Raw genomic sequence first — 27,923 nt, forward strand, 5'->3', positions numbered from 1 at the left:
CCTCATCCTCTCATCCCCTCATCCTCTCATCCCCTCATCTCTCATCCCCTCATCCTGTCATCCCCTCATCCTGTCATCCTCTCATCCTCTCATCCTGTCATCCCCTCATCCTCTCATCCTCTCATCCCCTCATCCTCTCATCCCCTCATCCTCTCATCCCCTCATCCCCTCATCCTCTCATCCTCTCATCCCCTCATCCTCTCATCCTCTCATCCCCCATCCTCTCATCCCCTCATCCTCTCATCCCCTCATCCTCTCATTCTCTCATCCTGTCATCCCCTTATCCTGTCATCCCCTCATCCTGTCATCCTCTCATCCCCTCATCCTCTCATCCCCTCATCCTCTCATCCCCTCATCCCCTCATCCTCTCATCCTCTCATCCCCTCATCCTCTCATCCTCTCATCCCCCATCCTCTCATCCCCTCATCCCCTCATCCTCTCATCCCCTCATCCTCTCATTCTCTCATCCTGTCACCCCCTCATCCTGTCATCCCCTCATCCTGTCATCCTCTCATCCTCTCATCCTGTCATCCCCTCATCCTGTCATCCCCTCATCCTCTCATCTCTCATCCCCTCATCCTGTCATCCCCTCGTCCTCTCATCCTCTCATCTTCTCATCCCCTCATCCTCTCATCCTCTCATCCTCTCATCCTCTCATCCCCTCATCCTCTCATCCCCTCATCCCCTCATCCCCTCATCCTCTCATCCCCTCATCCCCTCACCCCCTCACCCATTCATTTTATTTGCTTATTTAACTAAGTTGAACTAATAGCTTTCATGTATCAGCTATGTGGTAGTCAACAAAGGGACAGAAGCTGTGAAGGGTTCAGGGGACCTTAACTGCATAGCCTACATGTCGACCTGCAACTACTGTCTTTTGCACTACGCTCAGAAAGCCTTTGCGGGGGTGTGTATGTTAGAATGTTCTTCTCAAGGTCTGAGAAGATGTGGGAGAATGTTCTCTTCCTTGACAAAATGCTACATTGTGTTTTAGTGATTATCTAAAAATTCTGTCTGGGCTGGCCACCATAGAGCCTGCTACTGGCATCGGAATTGTTGTTGTTCCAGTGTGTTTCTGATGGAGTTGGTATTCTGTGTGGTCTCCTAAAATGACAGTGCTTAACATCTGGAAGCTCTGTGTCTTAAACTGGAGTCTGAATGAGAGCCCAAAGGACCAGAGATGACTCAGAAAGGCTGCTGGGTACCATGAGGGTTGTGATACAGCATTCCCCCACCCCTAACTGGGCAGACTGGGCTAGGCTGAGCAGAGCAAGGTCTGAAGCTCCAGGTCTCCTGTTCTCTGGTTTAGGATGGGCTGAGGCCAGAGACTCAGAAAAATGGCCGTGAATCTGGGGCAAGGTGTTGTGCTTTGAAAACTGCCCTTCTCACCTCCACAAATCTTTGCACCGTCCTGGGTGGGCCTTTGCAGAAGGAACACTGTGTGCTGAGGTTAAGGAAGGGCCACAAGCTTCCCGGGAACACTATGGCATCTCAGAGAGCAGTGTCTCCCTACCACCCACCACCCACCCCGGCTTTCCCAAAGCCTAGCTTCCTTCAGGACCTATCTATTGGGTGACATGGTCATAGTGCCAAGCTCACTGTATGGATCCATGGCTATGACCACCCCAACTACCAGAAATGACGAATCCTAACCACCCAGAGTGTATCTAGGGTTGACCTGGTTCCTGGACCTTTAGCTGGGGCTGGGTACACAGAACTCTCTTTGGATGGGAGACTTTGCCAGTCCAGGAGACAGGAAGCTCAGAACTTGCTGCTTCTTTTCCTTATCCGTCTCTTAGCCTTGAAGTGACGGGCATGACTTGTGGTCAGCCCCCTCCTCGTGTATTTCCTTATGTCTGCACACACTGGTCGCCACGCTCAGCTGGTCTGGTGTCTCTTGTGCGTCCACCACTGGGGATCTGCCAAGATCGACGGCAAGGATGCTGAGAAGGAAAGCTTTGGCTGTGAGGGCCACGCGGTTCGTGTTTCTCCCCTCAGTTCTGTTCTTGCCCTTAAAGAAGTCATAATCTGTAAATAAGCCTTTGTGGGTAAATTCTAGTGAAACTGGGGTTGCAAAAGTCGCCAGGGCCGGAGTTGGCTTATGGCTAACCCCTGACCTAGATGGAATCAGCCCCAAGAAGCCCATGACTAGTTCCCATGGTACATCTTGTGCCTGCATAAGCTGGGATCCCCAGCCACAGGGGACCACTTCCCTCCCCTTCCCTCCCCCCCTTTTCCCTGTGCTTCCTTCCCCCTTCCCTCCTATCCCCTTTCTTTCTCTCCCCTCCCCTCCTTTTCCCTCTCTTCCCTCTTTCCTTCTCTTCTATTTTCTTCTCTATCCAGCACCTTATGTAGTTCAGGCTATCCTCAACCTGCTCTGTAGTCAAGGATGACCCTGAACAGATCTTGCCTCTCTATTCACAAGTAGTGGGATAATAATCACCTGCTGCCAGAAAGCCCTGTTTTTGTCAGTGCTGGCGATCAAACGTGAGTTTTCTCTCCTGCTAGGCAAGCAGTCTGTCAACTGCATCCCACCCCACTCCACCCCACCCCACCCCACCCCACCCATCTCAAAGGCTTTCTCCTCTTTCTTGCCTTCTAGCCTTTGCTTATGGACTCTCCTTCACCCGGAGCACCCCCCCTTCACCTCTGTGCTACCTGCTACCCACTTTTGAGTTTGACCCTGTCTTCAGGTCAAATGTTTCCTCTTTATATCCTGCTGCCACATTCCTCCTCTTAATCCCCACCAACACAAGACATCCTCCCCTTTCCTGAGACTGTTAATTTTGTACTGACTTGCCAGTGCCCCTATTATCTGCATCTTAACGAGTTATTTCTGACTTTATTTCAAGGCGGGAACTTGTCTTATCTGCTGCCTCCTCTACTCCCAGCCCCATACCCACCAGAATCATGTTAGAGGAAATCCTAGAGAGCTCTCCCTACACCCCAGTGCTGCAGAAGGGGGCTTTGTGGGGCCCAGCTGTGCCCAGGATCACCTGTTTGACACTGTGGGTAAATCCAGCCCTGGTTTGGTAACCTGAGCTGGCGCCAGCTCCTATTCCCCGAGATCAAATGTCCCTGTTTGTTTTGACATCCCTTGTGGGGGGGGGGGGGGCTGGATGGTCTAGATTTCAAAGTAACTTTTTTTTCTTAGCAGCTTCTGAAGGCCAGGCCCCTGCCAGCTCCTGGCCCCCAGTGTTAGTGTTTTCAGTTAATTAAGAAAACAAGCCCTGGTCCCTGACTGAGACAGTGGGGCAGAGAAAACGGAGGAGCTCATGGCTACTCCAGTGCAGGAGAGGATGGCCAAACACTGCAGGAGGGTGGACAAGCTGGAGTTAGGCATGCGTGAGGCCGAGGGTACCTCAGATGCCCTCTCAGTGGGAGAAGGTTGCTCCAAGCAGAGTCCAGAGCTTGGCTTCTACCCTTCCTGCCACATCCGGCTGCTTCTGGACGCGGTGCAGGTGGCCAGAGGCCACTTGGAAGACAATGATGAGAGACAAAGGCTGTCTTAAGAGTATGGGTTTATCGCCAAGCCTGGCTATCCTTCCTACCTCTGCTAGAGGGCAGAGGTGAAAGTTGACTTGGGGGTGACTTTGGAGTCCCAGATGACTGACCTGCGCTCGTAGAAGGGGGCCCCTGCTTGGCAGTGCAGCTCTCCCATCAGAGTGGTAGCTCACGTTTTAAAAAGAGTTCATTACGATGGTGCAAGGAGCAAAGCTCTGTCTTGGGGGCCTTTCTTAGCGGAGCTCGGAACTCACAGCACACATCCCCTACCGCACGCTCATCACTCAGGATCAGAAGTTACGATTGGTTCCTAGGATGCTAGAGGCTGTCTTCTGAAGAGAGAGAGAGGCAGCATAGTTGGGCCTTAGCTGGCCTCGTGATGCAGGAGGAAATAAATCTTGGCTAAGAGTTGGGGAAATTTTAAAACTTGTTTTAGAGACAGTCCCATTCTGTAGCCCAGGCTAGCCTGGGGAGGAAAGGGGATGTCTGTGTAACCAAGACATCCTTTTCCGATCTGCTTCTGCCTCCCAAGTGTTGGACTTACAGGTAGAGATCTCCAAGTGAAGTTTAGGTAGTAAGCATTCTACCCATTAAGCTATATCCCGAGTCCATACTCTGTAGCCAGGCTGGCCTGGAACTCACCATGTAGCCCAGGCTAGCCTTGAATTCATGGTCTCTCTCCAACTCCGTCTCCCAAGTGCTGCATGGCAGACATGAGCTGCCACACCTGGCTTTAATTTTTCTGTTTGAATTGCATCTTTGTAATTGTTTCCATTGCGTGCACAATGTCTAGTAGGAGCCGAGATCCCTCCAGAGCTGGTCCATTAGTGCTGTCACTCGGGAGAGTTCAACCCTGCAGTGCAGAGGGTGAGCTTGTACACACAGCTCTTATACACACAGCTCTTGTACACACAACTCTTGTACACACAGCTCTTGTACATGCAGCTCTTGTACACACAGCTCTGTTGAGTTTGCTTGAGGGTCCCAGGTAGGACAAGTGACCTCCCTCTGGAGCTCCACTTTCCTTGCTTGTACTGTGGACTTAGTGATAATAGGCGTCCTTTTGCTTAGCAGTAATGGTGAGAGGGCCACCTCAGAGAAAGGAAGAGCAGGGTCCTCACATAAGGTGAGAACAGGATTCCAAGAGGGGAGGCGTGGCTATTGGGAGTAAGGGGGATAACCTGTCTCCAGAGTCAACTGGGGCTGCGTTAGTTGAGTGACACCAGTTGGTTGTCACGGTGCACACAGTAGCACTCACATGTCTGCTTTCTCCATGTGAGATGTCTTACTCTTCTATTGCTGGGACAGACATCATGACCAAAGCAACATATAAAAACATGTAAAAGAAAGCATTTAAGTTGGCAGTCCATGACCATCATGGTGGGGAACATGGCAACAAGCAAGCAAGCATGGAGCTGGAGAAGGACAGCTTATCCTCAAGCACCTGTCAGAGAGAGAGAGAGAGAGAGAGAGAGAGAACGCTACATCCAGTGATACAGTCTTCCAACAAGGCCACACTTACATCCTAAACCTTCTAAACAGTTCTACCAGCGGAGGACCAAGTATTCAACATCCGAAGGCCATTCTCATTCAAAGCACCACAGAGGCTGTGGGAGAGCTCCTGGACTCCAGGGCTAGTGGCAGGGCCCTTAGGGTTCCCTCCCACGCTGGGGCTTTTGTTGAGCAGGTGCGAAGTTGAAATGTCCTCCCCCTTAACATTTTTCACCTCAACATAAAATCTTTTAATGAGAAATCTAGAAGATCCCAGACCTAACATCAGAGTCTCAGAAGAGAGATCCCCATGCTGGCTCCTCGGCCGCCGTACGGGCTGCTGCGATGTCTGGCATGTGATAAAGTCTCGGTGGACACTGGTTGAATGGCAGAACGAGTGAGTTGAACGGATGGCGTGGTGGGGTTCCATTTTCTGTCTCTTCCTCTGGGATGTCTGAGCCTGATGCTTGCTGAGAGGGTGCACACTGACCAAGTCTGAACTGGGTGGGTCAGCAGAATCCTGGGATAGGGGTGGGATGAGTGGGGCGTCTCCTCCGAAGGTTTCAGTGCTACAGCTCTTTTAGAAAACAACTTTCTCAGACGATACTCAATGAAACAGCTTGCGTGCATACACTTTTTTTCTGGGGTGAATCAAGGGATATATATATATATATATATATATATATATATATATATATATATATCACACACACACACACACACACACACACACACACAAACACACACACCCCTTGGAGAGTAAGGGCTTCCTGTAAGGGTAAAGTTTCATTGGCTGAGGTTCAAGGTTCTAGGAACACCTCATTTGCATGGAGAGACATTCCAAGATGTTGAGCCTATACTTTTGCCAAGGATTTCGTGATGTTTCGGTGGAAGTTTGGGGGTCGGACTTAGGCCCTCTGAGCTCGAGAAAGCTGCCTGGACTTGAGAGACTGCAACGTCAGCAGCGAGGTGGAGCAGCATGGATGCCTGATAATTTCTCACTGAGAAGCTGCAAGCGGTTGGTGCTTGGGTCAGTTCCTCATAAGCCACCTTCATGGGGTGGTATATAAATAGGCCACTCGAACCAACATCTCCCCTCCTCATACTGAGGTCCATACAGGAGCCCAGAGGCCGGGGACTGGGACATCACTCATGTGTTCCAAACTGGCTCTGGGTAGCGTATACCATGCTGGTTTTACGGAGATGCTAACCGCATATCTTGGCTCTGCCTTTCTTCTGTTCCTGGCCATCATCTACGGTAGTGTGCAATCCTGCAGCTGTGCACAGCATGGTGGATGACGTATGGCTGTATGCATGTAGGGCCGTGGGGGGAGGGAGAGCCAGTAGTACCCGGAAAGGATACCTGTGTTGGAGGCTGAGAGAGAGACACCTTGTTGATACTCGGTGAGGAGCTATGACCTTCGAAGCTTTTAGTGCTTAACTAGAAGGAGATTGGGCGGTAGGAACTTTGAGGACTGCCGATGGGATACGACAAGATCAAGAGTTGTGTAGGTCAGTTGAGACTTGTCCTGCAGAGAATTCGTTTCTTCCTTGGCACACCGAGGTGTACTCTCTGAAGATCTGGTGCATGTGAGCCTACCCCCATTCTGGTTCTTGAGGAAAAAGACTGGGTGTTGGCAACCATCCCAGCTTCTCTCTGAGACGGCCTGTTGTTGAGAGGCATGCCAATATCCAGTGACTCTTACTGTATTATCCCCCAGGCTGCCATTGCTTTCCAGAAGTATCCTGGTGTTGCCCTTCTCCGGTATCTCGAACTTCCTCCTTCCCAGGTTGGGTTACATGCCATTTTACCCATGCTATCTTACATTCCATGAAACATTCAGAAACATCGCTGTCCCTCTGCCCGCTTTCCACGAGAGTGCATGCGGTGGATCCCCACTGCTTTATCCTTACCATGTACAACGCCTGACCCACAGACAGGACCTCCAAGCTGGATGCCAGGGGACCAGTGCTGGATCTTCTCTATTCTGCCTGTAGTGATGCCTGTTGGTCCCTCCCATCTCTTCCTAGTTCATCCAGGGGGAGGGATGAATGCTTGGGGGAAGTTGCTGATAGATTAGAACTTTCTGAGAAGCTAGAGACATGAGAAGCCCCTAGTGGGAGAGGTGTACCCTTTGTGACTTGGTCATGAGAGGTTCCTTTGCCCTTGGATTCTCAGCCTTCCCAAGCTAGCAGGGGCAGGGGGCTCGGGATGGTGGAAGGTGGTTTCTGAAGGAGACCTCTGTGTGCTGAGGTCTATAATCTTCCTTTCTCTGAGTGAGAACGTAATGGTGTCGGAGGAAACAGACCTGCCTCTGTAGCCCTCGGCTCAGGCAGCCCAGCTGAGCTGGAGGGAGAGCAGGCCTCCTGGGAATAGCTGGGAAGTCTGTCCAGACCTTAGGTCTACATCCTCCAAGGCCAGGATGTAGCGTGGGACCCAGGCAGGCAGAAGTTCCCACTGCTCTGCTTGAGAGCTCTTAAATACTCCAGACCCAGCCTGCATCTCTCAGCAGGAGGGTGGGGGAGACTCGAGCTCTCTGTGGGTCAAAACCACATCAGGACCAGGACAGCTCTGCAGTCACACAGCTCTGCAGTCACACACCTCTGACACTTTTCTTTCACCTGGACAGCTGTCAGGGATCCAGCAGCCCCTGTCCTTAATGTGGGGTGGGAAGAGTCAGGGATTAACCCTCTCAGGCCCTGCCTAAGTCAGCCTAACACCAGCCCTCTCTAATAAGCCATCATCTGCGCACCACATACCAAGGATTTGAGCACATCCACACATATCAGATTACAGAGTTGCCTTATTTAGTTGGGAGTAGAGACATCAGATCAGTTAACTGGGGCCTGGGTATCACTTGTCTAAGCTTAGACAGTTGCTAACTTGTTTCCTCCATTCGTCTGTATTTCAAGGGCCTGCCATGTGCTAGACAGTGATTCTTCTCCCTTTGGACAGCAATGAAAGCTGAGGAAAATGCTGCCCCCACGCCGGTTAAATGTAGAGCGGCCCATACCTGGGCTTTCCTTGGCATCCATGAATAGGTTGCATCAGGTTGGATGTCTGGGGTTTAGAGGGTGGAGTTGCTGATGAAGAGAGATGATAAATGCACAAACTATCATTTTTCAAGTGTGTGGAAAATGGAGAGGTGAGAAGCTGACAGGGGAAGGGGAACTCTGAGGAGCCTCTCCGAGATGACCTTGCAGATGGACCACGCGGTGGGTAATCATGGCTGTCAAAGTGACAGCATTGAGAGGTACCTAGAAGATTGGTGGGTGGGGCATACCTCTGGGCGTACCCCTTAGGGTCTTTCTGAAGTGGTTTAACTAAGGTGGCTAGTATCACCACCCAGAGGTTGGGATCCCAGATGGGATAAAAGGTGAAAAGGGAGAAAGCCCAAGGCCTAGGCATCCTGTTTCCTGGCTGGCACGCTGAGAGCTGTTCTGTTTATGCGCGGGACCCTCTGAGACTGTGAGACAAATCGAATCCTTCCTTAAGCGGCTTCTCTTGGAGATTTGTCATGGGCTGAACATCTCTCCTGCACACATGCACGCGCGCACACACGTGTATGCAAGCATGCATGAACTTGGTGTTCTCCAGGTGCTAGGTACTTCCCTGGTGACCACATGCAACTCACTCCTCCTCACAGTTACCTGGTGAGGCAGATTATATTATTGTTCTGGTTTTCAAGTTGAGGAAACGAAGGCTATTTGTCACTATTCTCATTCGTGTGACAGATTGGTCAGCATAAGCAACTCAAGGAAGAAAAGGTTTGTCTTGGCTCCAAGTCTCAAAAGAACGTTCAGTTCACCATGGCAGGGAAGGCCACTGGCAACTAGAACGTCACAGAGCTGTTTCTTCGTGTGGGATAGAATGCAGAGAAAGGTTGTCACTAGAAGCAAGTGGGCATATTCTTCAAAAATCTTTCCCTAGCACCTTGCCAGCATGGCCCACCTGGCAAAGACCCTACAGCTTTCCAAATCACACCACAGGTTTGCAATCAAGTGTTCAAAAGGCATGCTTGTAGGAGTCGCTTCCAGACTCAGATCATAACACGGAGGCATGGGGAGCTAAACTGGCTTGTCAAATATTGTTGTCACAGATAAGAAGTGGTAGTAGGGCCAGAATGCAGGTCCTCTGACCCCTGTGTTCTAGCTTCTGACCGTGAGCTCCTTCCAAAGCCACTGGGAGAGTAAGTAGGTCTTGGTAGCGGCTTCCAAGACCCCATGTGGGCGGGCAACATTAATGCTTTCGGATGGGCGTGTGATCAGAATTGATACAGATGTTCACCCACGCATGGCTGAAGTTCACTGACATTCACCAATGGGTGGGAAAAGATCAGGTCCCTGGGCTGTGAAGGTTGAGCCAAGAGCTGGTGCTAAAGGAGCTGAGGGCTCCCTGGTATATCTAGGACCTCTGCACCCCTGTGGAGGGCTCACTTCCCAGCTTCTCCTCTGACAGCCTAGGGTGAGAGATGTGTGTGTGTGTGTGTGTGTGTGTGTGTGTGTGTGTGCGTATGTGTTCATGCATGTGTGTGTATGTGCATGAATGTGTGTGTATGTGCTTCTGTGTGTGTGTGTGCGCACGCGCGCGTGTGCATGCATGCATGATCTTTTTGCAGCCCATGCTCTTCACCTGAAACTTTCCAAGGCATTGGGGTATTTCTAATGATGCCACCCTGGATGTTGGTCACTCACTGTTTTTCTTCCAGAAAAAGCTCACCCTTCAGATCACCTCTTACCCTAATCCTCGTCCCCTAAGCTATATCCTGATTTTCTCCCTCAACTACCCTCAAATGAACTCCCTGTTTAGATGTAAAGGAAGAGAAAATAAAGGGGGCAGTAATTTCTTGGTTTCTCTGGAGCAAATGTATTGGGGAATATTTTCCTCCTTAAACCTCATAAATCTGCTCTGACTGCTGAATTCCCACTCCTGCCTGATGGATTCCTTACCAGCTATCTCTTGTCCTACCTGCATTTCCCCAAAGAAGCCCAGCTACCTTCCCAAGGGCTTCTAGCGAGTGTCACGGCAGAGCCAACAGAATCTAAGCATCTAGATTCTCAACCCCATCGAATTCCTGAGGGCCAGGTCGATTCTTCAGAGGGAGTCTTGGGCACAGGGCACAGCTGGCTCCTAGCGATCTGCGATGGTGCCCAAAAGAGGATATTAGAGGCTCTCAGAAGGAGGCCTGCTGGCTCCCATTGGCTCTTGGCCATTGGCTCAACCAGGAACACATGTAAGAGCCCACTGTGTGTGTTGGTGGTGGGTTCTGAATTCCCTTCTATCCCAGGGATGCGAGCACAGTATCTTCCTTTGTCCTTTCAGTTGGATAAATGATTTCTCTACCTGGTGGCTGACTGTACTAGGCAGAAGTGATAACACCCTGCTTCATACTTTTAGCTTTTATCACATTAGCATCATGTTACTGATGTTAAAACATTAATTCTAAATAAAATGAAGGAGGAAACTCCAGCTCCAAACAGGCATGCCGTGTGGTCTGGGTGGGCGTGAGTCCATTTTCTTTTTTTCTTTCTTCTTTTCTTTCTTTGTTTCTTTGTTTCTTTTTTCTTCCTTCCTTCCTTTCTCTCTCTCTCTCTCTCTCTCTCTCTCTCTCTCTCTCTCTCTCTTTCTGTCTTTCTTTCTTTCTTCCTTTCTAAACAAATGTCTCAGTGGAAGGGACATTCTGAGATGGAGGCCGATGGAAGGGAAGGAAGCCAAGTCGGTGAGAGGTGACTGAGATGACCAGAATGGCAGGAGGCAAGCCAATGTCACAGGCTCTTTTTCAGACTTCCTGCTTCTCCTCTTTAAGATGCAGATTTGGAATGGCCTCTTTCAGAAAGCCCTTCCTCTTCAGGAGCAGCCTCCATTTGAGAAGTTCTAACCAGGTGGCCATAGCACTGGCTGGACGTCCCTGCTCCCATCGCATGGCTGTTTTTCTCCATTGCATGGTGTCACTGTGAGCCTCCTCTCTTGCGTCATCACTAGGCTTGTGCATGCATGTTCTTCTACCGGGTCCTTAGGAAAGCATCACCTTAGTGTTTGTCTCAAGTGCCAGACACACCCGTGCCGGCTGCTGAATGTGCCTGAAGCTACGTGTCAGGCACAGGGTCCAGGCAAGGACAGAAGATGGCATACCTTGGCACGGAACCGATCCCTGAAGTCTGCAGCAGGGAAGCAGTGCCAGAGCGGGGGCTTGACGCTCACTGCCTGTGTCTTATAGTGTGATGTCCTTCATGTGTTTCGTGCATGCCAGACTGAGGGCAGGAAGACTTGGCTGTGTCTCGCCATGGCTCAGTTCAATCCCTGGAACCCATGTGAACACAGAAGAAATGCTTGTCTTGGCAGCCACATGTTTGTACTCCAAACTCTAGGGCAGTGAAGAGAGATGGATCCCTGGTAGGATCCAGCCACTGTAGCCTATTCTGCAAGCTCTGAGTCAGTGAGAGACTTTGCCTAAAAAAGAAGAAAATGGCTGCCAAAGTTGACTTCAGGCCTACACACATGAACATGCACACATGCAAATACATATATCTTCACAGAGAAACAAAACACATACACGTGTATAGACATGTATGTGCATGTACACACAGAAGACTTGCAGAGCATGAAAAGGAGCCCCTTTCTACTAGGAATGTGTGAGCCCCCATAACCTGGTGTTTGCGCCCAGAAGGCAAGGGCTCTCTGTCATTATATCAGAATCCTTACTGTGCATCTCTGGTCTGGGAAACTAGGGATGGATGAAGGCTTAAGTGGGAAAAGGGAGGGAGAGCCATGAAGCTAAATGGTGGAAGAGGTAAGCATGGAGGTTGGCAAAGATGGTGGAGAAGTTATTGTGGTTGGGTGATGGGAGGGAAATTGCTGGTACCTGTCCTGATTTGGGAAGTTTGCACCAGGTGGCCATAGTAACATTGAGTCAGGAATGTTCGACTGTTGAGAGAGGAGGAATCATGGGAGCCATGGTGGGAAATCCTATGCAGGCAGTGGTCTAAAGGGAGGTTTTCCTTCCTTTTATTTCAATTCTTTCCCTCCAGAACTTAGAACCGAAGGCATTTCTCAGATTCCTCGAGTCCCCAGGGCAGGGCTATGAGTTGGGGGCGGGGGCAGTTTAAACAAATGAGTCTGGACCCAGGCATGTGGAGAGTGGCTGGGAAGAAGGGAAAGAAAATCGCAGCCCTGGAGCAAAGGGCGCTCTACTTTGAGTAGCTGAATCTCAGCCCCTGTGCTGACAGCTGTCACAGACCCCTGTGAGCGTTTTCATTGCAGGAGCTCTGTTCGTTCTCTGTGTCCCTGCTCTCAGTTCCTCCTCCGGCTCAACAAGCTCATGTCCTTAGAACTTAGTTCCTTCTTGGCTGGGCTGTTCTGTGTCATGTGTCTGCATTCGAAACCTTCTCCAGTCTTCTCTCTCTCTTTTTTTTTCTTTTTTTTTCAGAGCTGGGGGCCAAACCCAGGGCCTTGCGTTTGCTAGGCAAGCGCTCTACCACTGAGCTAAGTCCCCAACCCCCAGTCTTTTCTCTTTAAAAATAAAATCAGTGTAGGTGCTCCATATGCATGCATGACTACACAAGTGCACAAGTGTCAGTTCATGCATGTGGAGGTTAGAGGACAGCCTTGGCTGCTGTCCCTCAGGCATTACACACTATCAATTTGGAGGCAGGGTCTCTCACAAGCTTTGAACTCATCAAGTAGGCTAGGGGAAGCTGGCCCTGCCACTCCCAACACTGGGATTCCAAGTGTGACTCACTATGCCTGGCTTTTTTATGTAGGTTCTGGGGATCAAACTCAGATCCTCATGTCTGTAAGGTGAACACTTCACCACCCCCCAGATATCTTCCTAGCACTCCTCCAGCCTTCTCGAAGAAGCTATCTTCAAGCAGCAATGATGCAAACACCTACGGTGTATCAGTTGTCCTACTATGGGCCAGGTAGCTGTCCGTGCCCCAGGTACCTTTCTTTAAGTCACAAGAATACATTAGGTCATTGTCATGAGGATCTCTAGCTGATATGTGATGGAACACAGCCCCAGACAGAACGAGGAAGCCAACCAAGAAAACAAGAAATGTCTTAAGTTGTTTGATGGTGGTAAAGCCTTTCCCTCTCTGCTTAGAGCTGGGAAACTAGGGTTGAGAGCAGATGGCTGCACTTGAGCCCTTAGGGAGTTTCTGGCACGCTCTGGCATAGACTGGCCAAAAACCCTCTCCCACCCACCTTGGATCTGGAGGAGGTTCAGCTGTTAACTCATTCTTGTCCCCCTGTTTATGAGCTCCCAGTAAGTGACAGGAAATGCAGGTTTCCTGAGCCACTGTCTCTCTTATTGAATACATGAATGCCACTAACCCTTGAGAGCAGAGGAACCTCCCTGGCTTTTTGCTTCCAAAAGAGGCAGTACTGGTAGTGCCTGGGGCACACTGTGGAATTTGTGCACAGTCAGACCATCCAGCCTGAGTTCTTTCTTTGAGCCAAGTGGTCGTCTTTGGGGACAGGACCAGGCTCAAGTGGAGCTGAGAAAGAAAGCCTGGCCACTTACTCTTTCTCACCTCCCATCCCAGTGGGCAGGGAAGAGGTGCGACATCTGACCCATGACTCTAGGAGGAGCTGTGAGTTGGCCTTGTCACCTCCCTTCTCCCCCTCCTCCTCCTTCTCTTGGACCTGCCACTGGCAGGGTGGGTGCATCTGGCCAGGTCTTGGTGAGGGAGTCAGAAGCCTACCCCTGTGGAGAGGTCTACCATTGGTGGCCAGGCTTGTGATCTGGCCTTGCTTATCAGGAAACTCAGAAATCTAAAGCCACGGATTGACAACTGCTTCCTCAGAATCATGGCAGCCACTCCAACCTCCATCTTCCTGCTTCTTCCATCCATCTCCCCTTTGGTCCTGAACTGGAGCAAGAGCAAGGAATTTTCTTCTGTGGGAAAAAAAGCAACCCAAACCCAACACCACGTACTTTATGGAGCTATTGTTGAATTTAATTGGATTGCTTGTTCGAGCCGGCCACTTGGTCAGAGGTCAATAAACATTGCTTCGTGGGATGTATAACCAAGCCCTTTCTGGTCTTACTACACCCTCCCAGGAGAACTGAACTCCTAGCCTCAAACCCCTCCCATTAGCTCAGGCTTGACAGTGAACACCTTCATCACTACTGAGCTCAGCACTAAACATCAGGCCCTTCTGGGAGGAACTCATGAGAGGTCTGACGGTGAGAAGCACACGGATTCCTGTGGAGCATACATGGTGGTCAGTATGATGCTGCCGCCGCCGAAAGGTGGAGCCTGGTTGGTTCTCTTTCTGCTTTCAGCTTCCTCGGGTGTCGCTGAGAGATCACAGCGATACGACCTTTGTCTCTTATGATTTGAACGGTGATTCCTGAAAGCATCTATGATGTCACGTAGGAGGAGCATGGATAAGTTAAAGATGTTGATTATTATTATTGGAGGTAGCTAGCTCTGCTGTTCTGAATACGTCTGGGTGACACTGCTGCAAGTCTGAGGACTCCCTTTGGGATAATCAGACCTAAGGCAGGTGAGCTGTGACTTGAAAGGAAGGTCAGAGGAAGCCGCTGATTGGCTAAGCTGTTTCTAGTGCTGGCCAAGGGACCTCTAGATTTGACTGACCTGAGTAACTTTTTACACGTGCCAGCTTGGTAAGGTGACCAGTAACTCAACTTGCTTGAGTTGACAACATTCTTTGTGAGATTTTTTAAATTTGGACAATCCCGACCACACCAAGATAAGCCACTTGCCTGTCTGGCCTCTATCCAGGCCCCAAGCCCACCTACAGCTTCTTGCCTGGTTGGTTTGGAGTAGGATCCAGGTGTCGCTGTTGACTACACTGAGGGCTCCACTCACAGTCAGCCACAAGAAGAAGAGGTGAATTGTGGGAAAGATTGGTATAGGTCCTGCCACAGACAATGGCATAGGTGAGCCAAATTAGTCTCATGTTCAGATCACTCACTGCAGGGGTTCTGCAGCCCTGACACCATCCACCTGGAACTCTGAGGGCGTCTAGGTGACTGGGCCAGTAGGTGACTTGGGGTGCAATGCCATTTGTGATCCAGCAGACAAAGGTAGCAGGAGAGACGAGAGCTTGGGAACCTAGGCTCTCATCCAAGCCAGTAGTTTGCCAGTGTGGTTTCGGCCTGAAGCCAAGAAGAGGTGTGAGAGGGGACTAGCGAAGCAGGGAAGAAAGGGGTTGGCTCAGCCTGGGCTGGCAGTCAGCCAGACCAGTGAGGATAGAGCCTTGCAGAAACTCTTCCCTGCTTAGGGCTCAAGCAAGCTGAGGTGAACAGAGCCATGTGAGGCTCTGCACCCCAGTCCCCTAGATACTGTGAGAACAGTCATGTCAACAGTGCCTGGATGGTATGGGAGGACCCACGTAGGTGAATGCAGAATTGACGAAGAACACTTGTAGGGAGAACTGACTGGGTGTTATGAATAGAGAAGATGGTGTGTGTATGTGTGTGTGTGTGTGTGTGTGTGTGTGTGTGTGTGTGTGTGTTGGGGGAGATGTATAGGAGCTTTGGCCAGCTGATCAAAATCTGTTTTTAGTCCCATAGGGGATTATGTTCTGTGAACTTTGACCCAGTGGTTTGATTTCTCTGTGCACTCCCCTCAGACTTAAGCCTTGGATGCTAAGACCTAAGTTGAAGAGTTTCTTGAGCTCCCTGTGGAAAAGGACTCTGACTACAAGCCAGTTGCTAGAGTGATTGCCCAGTCTGCATGAGACCCTGGGTTCAATCCACAGCACACCCCAAAACTCAGTATCATGCCAGTAATCTCAGAACCTGGAGGCAGGAGGATCAGAAGTTTAGGGTCATCCTTGACTACACAGAGATTTTAAGGACTGCTTGGGCTAGGAGATCCCTGTCTGAGAAAAATGAGTTTCTTCTTATGAGGAAGAAATACCATATAGGCTGGGTGTGACTGGCAGCTTAAAGCACTTCTGTGGTTTTGAACCTCGGGCTCACTAGGCCATTCCAGGAGAGAATCGGGGAGACAGAGTTAGCTTAGAAAGAGGTCCCTGTGTGTTCCCAGGCTGTATCTGTGTGGAAATCTATGGAGGTGGGCGTCGGGGAAAGGAGGGTTCTCCAGGGATCGTCTGTGATAAAAAGCTGGAAGGGGTCTTTTAGAGAAGGGGAGAAAAGCAGACATCCAATCTCTGAACCTTGGCTGAGGCCCAGCATGTGTGCCAAGCCCGGCACTGGGCACTGTATCGTTCCTGCTGAACTGTGGAGATGATGGCTGTAAATGAAGAAAGTCCTGGCTCAGAGAGAGTGGCTGTAATTCAGGAAGCGCTAGCTCTGCCCACTGCAGCCAGTCTGCCAGGTTTGGGGAGGGCAGCAGGTACCAGTAGGAAGGGAGGCATCCTGGGTGAGGGCCAACAGAGTCAGAGGGCATCAGGAAGAAATGATGATGCTCTCTGTGGAGATGGACTCTGGGGGAAGGTTGGCTTGGGGTGAACCCTCTGTGTGGGGGGAAGTCTTTCTTGGGAGCTGGGGCATCCACCATGGAAATGGACTCTGGGTGGGCAGTCTTTGGGCAGGGTTGGCCACAGGGGAGGCACTGGGTCTTGGGAACAGAAGAACAGGGAGAATTTCGGGCAGGTGGGTTGCCTTGAGGAGGGGAAAGATTAGGAAAAAGGGTTGCGGTAGCAGACGGAGTGACAGTATGCAAGGAGGCGACACACCGTTGAGAGGTTTCACCCAGCCCTGAGAAAGGGAGAGCCTTTCTGTGAGGAGGATGGGTGCAGAGCTTGCAGGAATGCCAGGCATGAAAAGAAAACGGGCTAGAAGGGAGGTGTGCAAGCAGGGCATGGAGACCTTGGGTGGGGGCTGGGTTCCAGAAGAAACCTCAGCCTCTGTAGCCTGCTCCTTGGAACACTTGGAGAAAACCATCTCATACAGCATTTGTACGCAACGTGTGGTATTTGGGAGGGACGTGAAGAAGAGCAGTAAAATGTCCTTTTGGGAGGCTGAGGCAGGAGGATCACCACCAGTTTAGAGCCACTCTAGGGGAACTACATACATAGTGTGCTCTAGAACACTCTGGGCTAGTGAGACTTTGTCTCTAAAAGGAGAAGCAAAAGGGTTAGGCAGATGGTCCAGTGGTTAAGGGCACTGTCCGCTCATGCAGAGGAACCTGGGGTCTCAATTCTCAGCACTGATGCAACCCTCTGTAACATTAGTTGCAGGGGATCTGATGCCCTCCTCTGGCCTCTGTGGGCACTGCATGCATATGCCCTACATTCATGCAGGCAAAACATTCATCCACATAACATAAAAATAAATAAAGCTTTGAAACAAATAAAATAAAAATGGGAAACCAGAAATGAGAGATCCAGAAGTCAAAATGCCCCGAGTTTGCCTGGGGATTCCATGTCTGACTTAACTGTGCAATTCTACAAAGAAATATTCCTTTCTGCCATGTGACCCCTCCTGACAGTATTTGGCCAAGGTCTCACACCTTTTGGTGGATGGTGGAGAGGAAAAGACCTGGGTTCCTTAGATATGCACGAAGATTAATTTCCGAAGAGTAAATTCCTCTCATTTCTTCTATACCTGGCCATTTCAAGTAATTCATGTAGAGAGGGCTTTCCCAGGGCATGGCAGGGTGCCGGAGGCCATTCTCTTGGGACCAGAATCTAGATGGAGCAAAGCTCACTGTTTTAAAACATATAAACACATACAAAATAGCTCAAATACTGTGATTCTCTGTGAACTGGGATTTCATGAGGTTTGGGGGAGAGAGAGCTTGTATTGGAGTGGCCAGAAAGACCACTATTTTGCGAGAGTAGGGATCGAGGGAGAAGAGGAAGAAGGGGAGAGGAGCAGGTGGAGATGGATACGGGAGATGAGAGATGGGTTAACACAGAGACCAGCAGGAGATGGAGCAGCGCAGTTCTTGACTTTATTTCAAAGCTCAGCTAATCTCATGCTTTTATTACTTATCCAATTCTAGAATGATGAAGGACATAGAGTCTTTGTGCAGGCTTAACGTATCGCTACTTTAACACCACATCTTATCATGGACAGAGTCAGGACTCTATTGAATACAGCAATTCATTAGCGCTTATCAAGTTCCTGCCTCCGGGGAGAGGGGAGATTCACTGTAGCTTTCCGAGCCTTCTCGTCCCTGGAGGAGTAAGTGGGTCACCATTATAGGAAGCATGGTAGCTTGGTGTGGCGGGGGGAGGCCAGAGAGGGAGAGGAGAGATCAGGGGTATGGGGGCCTGTTCCTGAGCAGTGTGGATCAAGGCCGTTAAGGCAGGAAGCCACCAAGATTGAAGCAGTGTATCCGTCTCCAGTCCTGCCCATCCAGGGACTGTGGGTAACAGATTTGGAAACATACAGGGAGTGGCTAGCCCGGGTTGCACTTCCTTGGAAATCCTGTCCGAGCTGGCCACTGTAGAGACGGGAAGGACCAGCTTCATGGTTTTCGGGACTCAGGGTAAGAAGAAAATGTAGGGTTTCTTATTTAAAACATATTAAAAATTTTGTGACAGTGGCAGGAGGATGTAGACCGAAAGTGTACCCAGCTGGCATCCCGAGGGCATCCCTCAAGGACCAGATCGCTAGGACCTCTCTTGGGCGGCATGTGGTGAGACGATGCGGCCGGATGGCTGCCTACAGCTGGGGCTCTGAGCCAGGCTGCTCTCTGGAAATGCCAGGTTCTATTCTGAGAGCTGCGATGGGGAGACGGGTGAAGATTCTGGCATACCTTAGGTATCGCCACGGCTGTGTGGACGCCGTCTGTTTACACTATTGCTGTTGTCCATACCCTCTGATCTCTGAGAGGTGGAAAAGTTGTTTCTGAGTTTTGGAATTGGTGAAATGGAAGTCCGCATGCTTTATGCACTCTACTTGGCCAAGCTATTGGGCTTCTTTGAACTTTCATTTCCTTGTACAGAAAAGGAAGCGTGGCTGGGCCCAGTGGCACAGGCCTGTAATCCCGGCTACTGCAAAGGCTGAGGGTGAAGGATCACACATTTGAGTTACATCTGAGCTGCACAGTCAGTTCAAGGGTAATCTGAGTAACTTACTGAGGCTTGTTTTAAAACTTTAAAGTTTTAAAGTCCTGAAGAGGTAGCTCAGGGATAGAAACATGCTCAGCCTTTGCAAAGCCCCGGGGTTAGTCCACAATATCTAAAAATAAAAGCGGACATCAAATCAGAAAACCCTGATGGCAGGATGTTGGGATAAGTAAACGAGACTGTAAGTAGAAAGTGAATTTCTAGGCTTGGCCTCTGATGCCAGCCACTTGGGAGGCTGAGGCAGGAGAACACCAAGTTCAAGGCTTGCCTGAGCTCCGTACAGAGTAAGCGCAAGGCCAGCCTGAGCAGTGGAGACCTGTCTCAAAATAAAAGGTGAAATAGGACAAATGGAGTCGGTTGACCAGGTGCGTGGGTGGGTGCTTAGTGTGGTCAAGGCTCTGGGCTCAATGCTCAGACCTCAACGTCCCCAAAAAGGGAGGAAGGGGAGGGGAGGGAGAGGGAGAAAAAGACAAGAGCATGAGTCCAGCGCCTTAGCATAGTATCTTCCTAGTGCTGTGTTGCGTTTGGGGTGGTTTTGTTTCGTTTGAGGTGTAGAGCACTGGAATTGTTTGGGATGTTTGATTGACATTGATTTACTTCTTCCATATCAGATTCTCCTCCAGAGCAGCTAGAACTCACCAGCTGATTAATAGTACACATGCAGAAGAGTCCGATTACATCTGCTAGACACATCGGCATGCACATGCTTACACACACAAACATACCACTCACACACACACACACACCACTCACACACACACACCACTCACACACACACCACTCACACACACACATGCACACCACTCACACACATGCACACCACTCACACACACACAACTCACACAGACACACACACACCACACACACACACCACACACACACACACCACTCACACACACACCACTCACACACACACACACCACTCACACACACATACCACTCACACACACACCACTCACACACACACAACTCACACAGACACACACACCACACACACACACACCACTCACACACACACACCACACACACACCATTCACACACACACACCACATACACACACACACACACACACACACACACACACACCACTCACACACACTCCACAACCAAAATGAAGCTGTGTAGGATCAGATATCATGTGATAGGAATGAGTCCTCCTCTGGGCATTTCTGCTGGTTTCAGTCCCACATCCTGCTGTCCCTCAGTTGCTAGGAGATGCACCAGGTGACTGAACTCAGGCTCTGGCCCACTGTCCTACCACCTCAGTCGTCTCTGTTTCCAGGACATCGTGTGGCTCCTGGGAAGTTGCATTCCTTGTGCCCCACAATCACAGTTCCTAAAAACGATGCCTAGGCGTCTCTTTCCAGCTGACAGTGAGCTGGTGAAGGTGGTGAGGCACTGCTTTTCAGGGACGTGAAAGGCTCCTCTGCTCATGTTGCTGGGAGCTGGCTAGTCTTTTCCTGCTTAGGCTTGAAACTCATGGTGTGCCTCTTGACAAGTAACACATTTAGCAATGCACACATACAACCTGCCCCAAATACACCACACAAACAGTACCCATGTGTATATACCATAGGTCAGATATGGCACGGGATGCATTGACATGTATTGCTTACACTAACACACCATATGTACAAATCACACATACTGCTAAACGCACAAGCACACATACAAAGCTCAGTATATAATACAGCTTATATACAGACACAAATCACACATACATACTCCTTACACAAACATACAAATCCTACTTGCACAGATGAGGTCTACACCACACACCTCACATGCACATATACCATCTGCATGCACATACCACATACATGTATCACCTAAACATGTACACCACCTATGAACATATAACATCTACATTCTACAAACACACACATGCCATCTTTACGTATACAACTATACATGCATACAATTCACACACCAAACACATACACACACACTGCCACCCATGTTCACTTCCCCCTTGGAGCATCCAGGCCAGTTGGGCACCTAGCTGGATAGGAGGGAGGGAAGCTTAGCCAGGCACGGGTGAGTGCAGTGCAGGGTCTTGGTCTTCGATGAGTGCTTGGGCAATGAACACACCTGGGAACAGTTTCAGAGAACTGGTCCATTTACTGGAGCAGGGGAAGGGGTATTTATGCCCTGGCGAGGTGCCAGGGTCTCTGGGCCAAGGTATGTGTGGCCATGTACTGTTAGCCAGGACAGGAGTGTTATTAAGATGTTTCATCTACACACTCTGTAGGGTGGCAGTAGGGGAACCTTATAAGATCAAACAAGGAGTGAACCCTGATAACTGTCAGGATAATAAATTCTTACTAGGGTTGATGTTTAGGGATCCGGCTTTATGGTGCCAAGTTGGGAAGTGGGAGGTAGCCAATTCCTGCCGTCCTCATGTATGAGTTATGTGGGGTTGAAGCTCCCTTGACCCTTCTTCCATAACCCTGGGCAATTATGGTCCCACATGCCACCATATATACCACACGTGTCCATATTCCACCTACATGCATACTTTTTTCACATCTACATGTAGCCATGTATACCATAATCTATGTAAATTATCTTTAACATATACCACATATACACATATATCATCTGCACATGTATTCAACTAAACACACATGCACATATATCTACAGACCTACTCCATGTATGCACATACACCCTCCACACACCACACATACATATACATGAGCCATCTAAACATATACAACCATACACATGCATAATCTTCAAGAATATACCATACACATTTATCTCATCTACATATATGCACGTCTCACATCTTCACGTACTATCTACACCTTACATGTAGATATATTATGTACCTATACAAACCACACATATATACATGTACCATTTACCCATAGGACATATACACATACAGATCTAAGTTATCACCCACATGCACTATCTACATACATTATCTACATGCACTTTACACATGCACATACACCATTCATCTACACCTTAAATGAACATTTACCACCCACAATACCACACCCATATAAAGCATCTACATACACTCTACATGCACATTCTTTGTTAGAAAGAATGAATGAGTTGGTTGACAGATGAAGTTGTGTACACGGACTGAGACGGGAGTGAAGGATCACTTTGTATGTATCATTTATTGTCTAGTAGATAGATGACCTGCTCTCCCTGTCTTTCGGTCCCTGCCCTCTCTACCCTACTTTGCCTCCAACAAGGTAGGCTCTACTTGAGATGTGGGATTTGTGTCCAGTCAGGCCTTCTCTAGATGCCAAGATGCTGAGACTGATGGGCTGGCTTATAGGAGAGCATTGGGTGATAGGGAAGAACCATGAAAGACCTAGGGAGGGACCATGTGCACACACTCAGCCGGGTTCTAGTCCAGGCTTACTCTGAAAAGGAGCTTGATTAGTTCCCAAAGTGTTCCCTCCCTAGCCCTGCCCTGGCTCACCCTGCCAGTCAAAGGGCTTAGAACTGGCCCGAGACCTCTGAGCCCAAGCCTGGGTTCCCTATACCGTGTGGCCCGGTATAGCTTGAGAACAGAACACATGAAGCTGAGGAGAGTGAGCATGTAGCACGTGTTCCTACCATTGTGCTGTGCAGGGATGTGGGGGTTAAGCTGAAGCACTGGCCTCACTAACTAAAGGGGGCTCGTGGCTCAGTTTCTGCTTCATGACAAGACCACTGGATGTGAACCGAGTTCAGAACACAAACGTGTGAGTCCTAGCTGGGTCTCTGGGCAGCTAAGCACTGTTCACCAAGCAACTTAACAGCTCTTGAAGCTTTACTGTTGATAGCATAATTTATAGTACTTCTATGATATTCGTGTCACGATTGCACCAGTGTGGACAGCTTCCTGGGCCTGTCCTCATGCCTCGCAGACTCTTCCCCTCTAGTAGCCTGGATAGCATCTTCCAGCACTAGGACAGCTAGCCTGTGGGGTGAATCTTCAGGTCAGTACCAGATGGATTTCTCCATATTCCATGGCTCAGGCAGACAGTGCCCTCAACAATAAGGTCTTACTGTCAAGTTCTAGATAGTAACCAAGAGCATCGGCAGCATCCTGTAAACTTTGGGTGGGTGGGTGGGGTCTATGGGGCCTCACCAGCTAACAACTTCAGAAGAGATGGCTTCTTCAGGTGCTGGAATTTTTTACTTGTTAGCCTGCGGGGTCTAGTGGACTTACGAATCTTTAATAGGATAACCCCATTAAATATCTCTGTCTGTCTGTCTATTTGTATGTACTTATGTATGTATATACACATATAGCTTCTATGATAGCCAGTTTCCATACCACTTTTCCAAGGGGTCCTTAGTGTTAATCATCCTTCCCATGTTTCCTTCTCTACCCTACCTACCAATGCCCCACCCACCCATGCCCCACCCACCCATGCCCCACCCATCTGACTTATTCCAAGATCACTGTGCCCAAGATCTCGGCATCACCAGAACAACTTACAGGAAGCACAGAAGTTTGGTTAGAGATTCCGAATCTGTAGAATGCTTGAGCAAATCCTGAATTGATCCTGATTTAGGACATTGGACAGGAACGCTGAGGCTTGGGGGTTTATAACAGATCATATCCCGGTTGTGTGATTATGTGATGGCCTGACTCTCGTGGAGCCACAGTTTTGTGGTTGGTTGTTCCTTAGTCATTTCTCTTGTGGGTGTGGGTGTCGGGGTGGGGGGAGCACACAGGTATGTGTCTGTGAACACGTATGTATCTGCTCGTAGAAGCTGGAGGTCAACCTGGAATGATGTTCCTTTTTTTTTTTTTTTTTGGTTCTTTTTTTCGGAGCTGGGGACCGAACCCAGGGCCTTGCGCTTCCTAGGCAAGCGCTCTGCCACTGAGCTAAATCCCCAACCCCTGGAATGATGTTCCTTAAGAGCTCCCCAGCACGTTTTTACCAATTTGCCTGGGCTGTTGCCCCGTGAGTACCAGGGATCTACCTGTCTGCCTCTCCCCAGTGTTGAGATTATAAGTACAGGCAGCCATTGAATGGCTTCTCATGTGGGTTCTGGGAAGCTGAACTCAAGTCCTTCTGCACGCACAGCAAGCATTTTTTTTTCAACTTACTCATCTTCCTAGCCTCTTAATTATTTCTTTAAAATGACACCATCAATCTAAAGATCTTCATAGGTATAAAATGAAAATCTATCCCAGTGTCTTTCATTCTGTCAAATCAGAATATTAGCATTATTCTGTCTTTAATTAAGATCAAGAAATATATACTGCTGACGGAGGCTTTGCAGTCCTAGGATGCAAGCTGTGTGGGTGGCATGGGGGAAGGGTCATGACTTGGGGTTAGAGGAGACCAAATGGGAATCAAAAGATAGGAAGTCCTTCCTGCCTGGCTTGGGGTGGAAGTGGGGAGCTAGGATACTCAGAATGGGCTGAGGGGAGTCCCTTGGGAAACCTTTGAGAAGGGACTGAGCCAGATAGTGGGAAAGGTTGGAGGGGTGGAGTCTTGGAGATCTCCAGTCAGAGGCAGCTGTTATGTCAGAGGGCACTAAGTCTCCGAAAGGAACAGTGTAACACCATGACTGCATTGAGACAGAGTATAGAGACAGAGCTGGGGCCAACCCCAGGCTCGGAGTGTGTGAGCGTGAGTCTCTGTCAGAGTGCTTGCAGCTTAGAAAAGGTGTTGATCCTGCCCCTCTGTGTCTCCACAGGAAGGGGCTGCAGCACTGTCCTCTGTAGAGAGAAAAGTGGGTCACAGCTGAGTTCCTCTGGCCTGAGCCCAAGTCTTCTGGGTTTCCCTCTGTTCTTACTTCCTGTTATCCCCTGTGGCTCTTAATCCTGCTTCTCTTCTTAAAGAAGCTTTACAGTGACATGCTGCTCTGGCCACTTCTCTCTCCTGCCAATAGCCGGCCACTGGGCTCTGCTTTGCTTTCTTTTTCTTTTTAAATTTTGATTGATTGATTGATTGATGATTAGTTGATTAGTTGGGCTGCCATGTTGGGAATTGAACCTAAAGTCTCTTGCATGCTAGGTAAGCATTCTACCACTGGGCTGTATTCTCAGTGCTATTGTGTTATTTATGTATAGCATGTGTGGATATATGGATGTGTGTGTGTGTGTGTGTGTGTGTATGTGTGTGTGTATGGATGTGTGTGTGTATGTGTGTGTATGGATGTGTGTATGTGTGTGTGCTCACATGTGTGTGTATGTGTGTGTATATGGATGTGTGTATGTGTGTGTATGTGTGTGTGTATGTGTGTGTGTATGTGTGTGTATGTATGGATGCGTGTATGTATGTGTATGTGCTCACATGTGTGTGTATGTGTGTATATGTGTGTGCTCACATGGGTGTGTATGTGTGTGTATGTATGTGTGTGTGTACGGATGTGTGTGTGTGTATGGATGTGTGTGTATGTGTGTATATGTGTGTGTGCTCACATGTGTATGCATGTGTGTGTGTGTGTGTGTGTGTGTGTGTACATAAACGTATGTAGAAGACAAAGGACAACCTCAGGGATTGCTCACCCACCTTCCTAACTTTTTGGACACATATTCTCTCACTGACCTGAAATTTACTAAATAACAAACCAGCAGATCCCAGAGATCCTCCTACCTCCAAGGTCCCAGCTCTGGGATCACACACACAATTTTGTCTGGCAATTTTTCACATGGATTCTAGGGACTGAGCTTAAGTCCTAATGCTTGCAAGGCAAGAACTTCACTATCTAAACTCTCTCCCCAGCCTCCAACCCTGGATTTAGTCAATGTGTAATCAATGTGGAGCACAAGGCAATGTGTCAATACATGTCCACTTTATGTAATGATCAAATCAAGGTAATTAGCCTATCTGTCACCCCAACTCCCCACCATCTCTTCATCTCCTTCTCTTACTAGTGAGTTCAGGGTGCAGGAAAAGGCCAGTTCCTCAGTCTCCATTTTTGCTTTCTGAAGATAAAACTGAGTGACTCCTGAATTCTGGCAAGCAATTGTTCTAAGCCTGGGCCTGAGCCTGCCCAGAGACTCATGGAAGAAGTGTGCATCTGGGACAGGCCAGTCTCATCTTAGTGACCCAGAGACCAAAACCCAGTGGCCATGTTGGCCTCACCTACTGAGTACCCAGTTACTCCTGACATTTTTTTTACCCCTATGGCCTTGTTTACTCCTCAAAGAATGCCCGGGAGAAGACACTATTATCTTAGCATCTTAGATGAGGCACCTGGCTCTGAGCTAGGAGCCATCTTTAAGGTCACCATCATCCAGGAGTTAAAGTCCAGGCTGTCTGGCTTCCAGGCCTCTGCTCCTGGCTCTGCCAGCAAGTGACTGGAGCTAAGAAACCAGATGAATGTCCCTGGGCCTAGCTCCCCACACTGGGAGGAAATGTCACATATGATAAGGATATTGGCCAATCACAGCAGTAGTAGCTGTGAACCACTGTTGTAAACCTGTACCAGTATGGGCCGCCTGGCTCATATCCCTAATTTGTCACAGTCTAGTAGGAGCGGAAGAGGAGAGAAGGCTGAGGACTCAGGGTGCAGGAAGGTAAAGAGTGGAAGGCAAGAATAAAAGACCACAAGCCCTCCTAGACATCAGTCTGACCCTCCTAGAGTTCCCTCCTGCTACTAGCTTAGCCTCATTTCTTCAGCTTCTGGAAGTTTCTTTATATGCTCACCAGAGATATCTTGCTTACCAGCTCCCCTTGCATTCACAAGGCTGATGTTCCAAATAGGAGGCCAGCTTCATAGTTTCCATGGTTACCCTCAACCCCACCTGCCTTCAGACTTGGAGCCTGACAAAGGCTGACACGGGACGCTAGGCCCCTCACCCACTCTGATGGTTAATATTCACTGTCAACTTGGCGTTGTCTAGAATTAGCAACGAGGCAAATCTCTGGGCTTGTCTGTGAGGATTATCTACATTGGGCTAACTGAGGCAGAAGAGTCATCTCTGTTCCACAGGCTGTAGTCCCGGGCTGCATTAAAAAAGAAGGAAACAGTTATGTGTAGCATTCATCGCTCCTTCCTCCATTATGACTACAAATGCGATGTGACCAACTGCTCCCACTCCTGCCTTTGTGCATTTCTACCATAAGAGAGCGTACCTGAAAACTCCCTTAAGCTGCCTTTGTCACAGATTTTTGTCTTGGCAATGAGAGCCTAACAAACATCATCTTTCCTGATCATCTGCTGCCAGATCCCATGGAAAATCCCCATACATCCCTCTTCCCTCAACTGAAGTCTTTCCCATCATGGCCCTGGATAGCCTTTCCCCTATTCCAGCCCCTATAACGCTCCTCTCACTCATCATAAAAGTTCTTGATTGCTTGTCTACTGCTAGTACTAAGCTGTTTCAATGGGCATTTCCTGACTGCTTAATAGAGTGCTCTCTTCCTTCATTTTTTGCAAGCACAGGTCATTTCTAAGTTGACTTATACCTATGGATTGAGCATCCACTAAGTACAAGTATTTTATTACATATAGAAATGAAGGTTACCGGAGAGGCAGGAGGCAGGCTCTGTCTTCCAGGAGCCTCAAGTATGTGTGAGAGCCAGTGTTTAAACAAGAAGAGAACCAGTGTGTTGCCTGGCTCTTGTAGACTATTTTATTTAAGGCTTGTCTGAGTCTATTAAAAAGCATATCAAAAGATTTATAGAGAAAGATAAAGAGGGGATCAGTAAAGAAAAAAAGGTTCTAGAATGGCAGTTAAAGGGGTTGTGACTTAAATGAGAGTTGACAAAGTTAAATCATTAGGAGTCTGGGAGCAAAGTGCTAATCTCTAGAAGATTCTCGGGTTCACATGTGCCGTGTGTATCTTGTTTATCTCTGTAGCATTCTAACGTTTGACTCAAGGGAATGCTTCAGAGCTAGCGTATCTTAAGTTCCATTGGGCCTGAGTGAAAATCTCTCCCATTGCTGTGTAGGAGAGGGGGATGGTGATGAAGAGCTAGCTGAATG

General features: G+C 49.0%; 1 protein-coding gene across 9 annotated transcripts in view; it reads left to right on the forward strand.

Moving 5' to 3' along the window:
- Positions 1 to 27,923, forward strand: part of Daam2 (dishevelled associated activator of morphogenesis 2) — a 116,213-nt gene that overhangs the window by 41,934 nt on the left and 46,356 nt on the right. The window contains exon 1 of one of the 9 annotated variants that reach the window (XM_087565766.1): positions 18,243 to 18,429. The gene's annotated coding sequence lies outside the window, so the exon portion shown is untranslated. 9 annotated transcript variants of the gene reach the window in all.

Source organism: Rattus norvegicus, chromosome 9, assembly GCF_021556685.1.
Source record: "Rattus norvegicus strain SHRSP/BbbUtx chromosome 9, alternate assembly SHRSP_T2T, whole genome shotgun sequence".
NCBI lineage: Eukaryota > Metazoa > Chordata > Mammalia > Rodentia > Muridae > Rattus > Rattus norvegicus.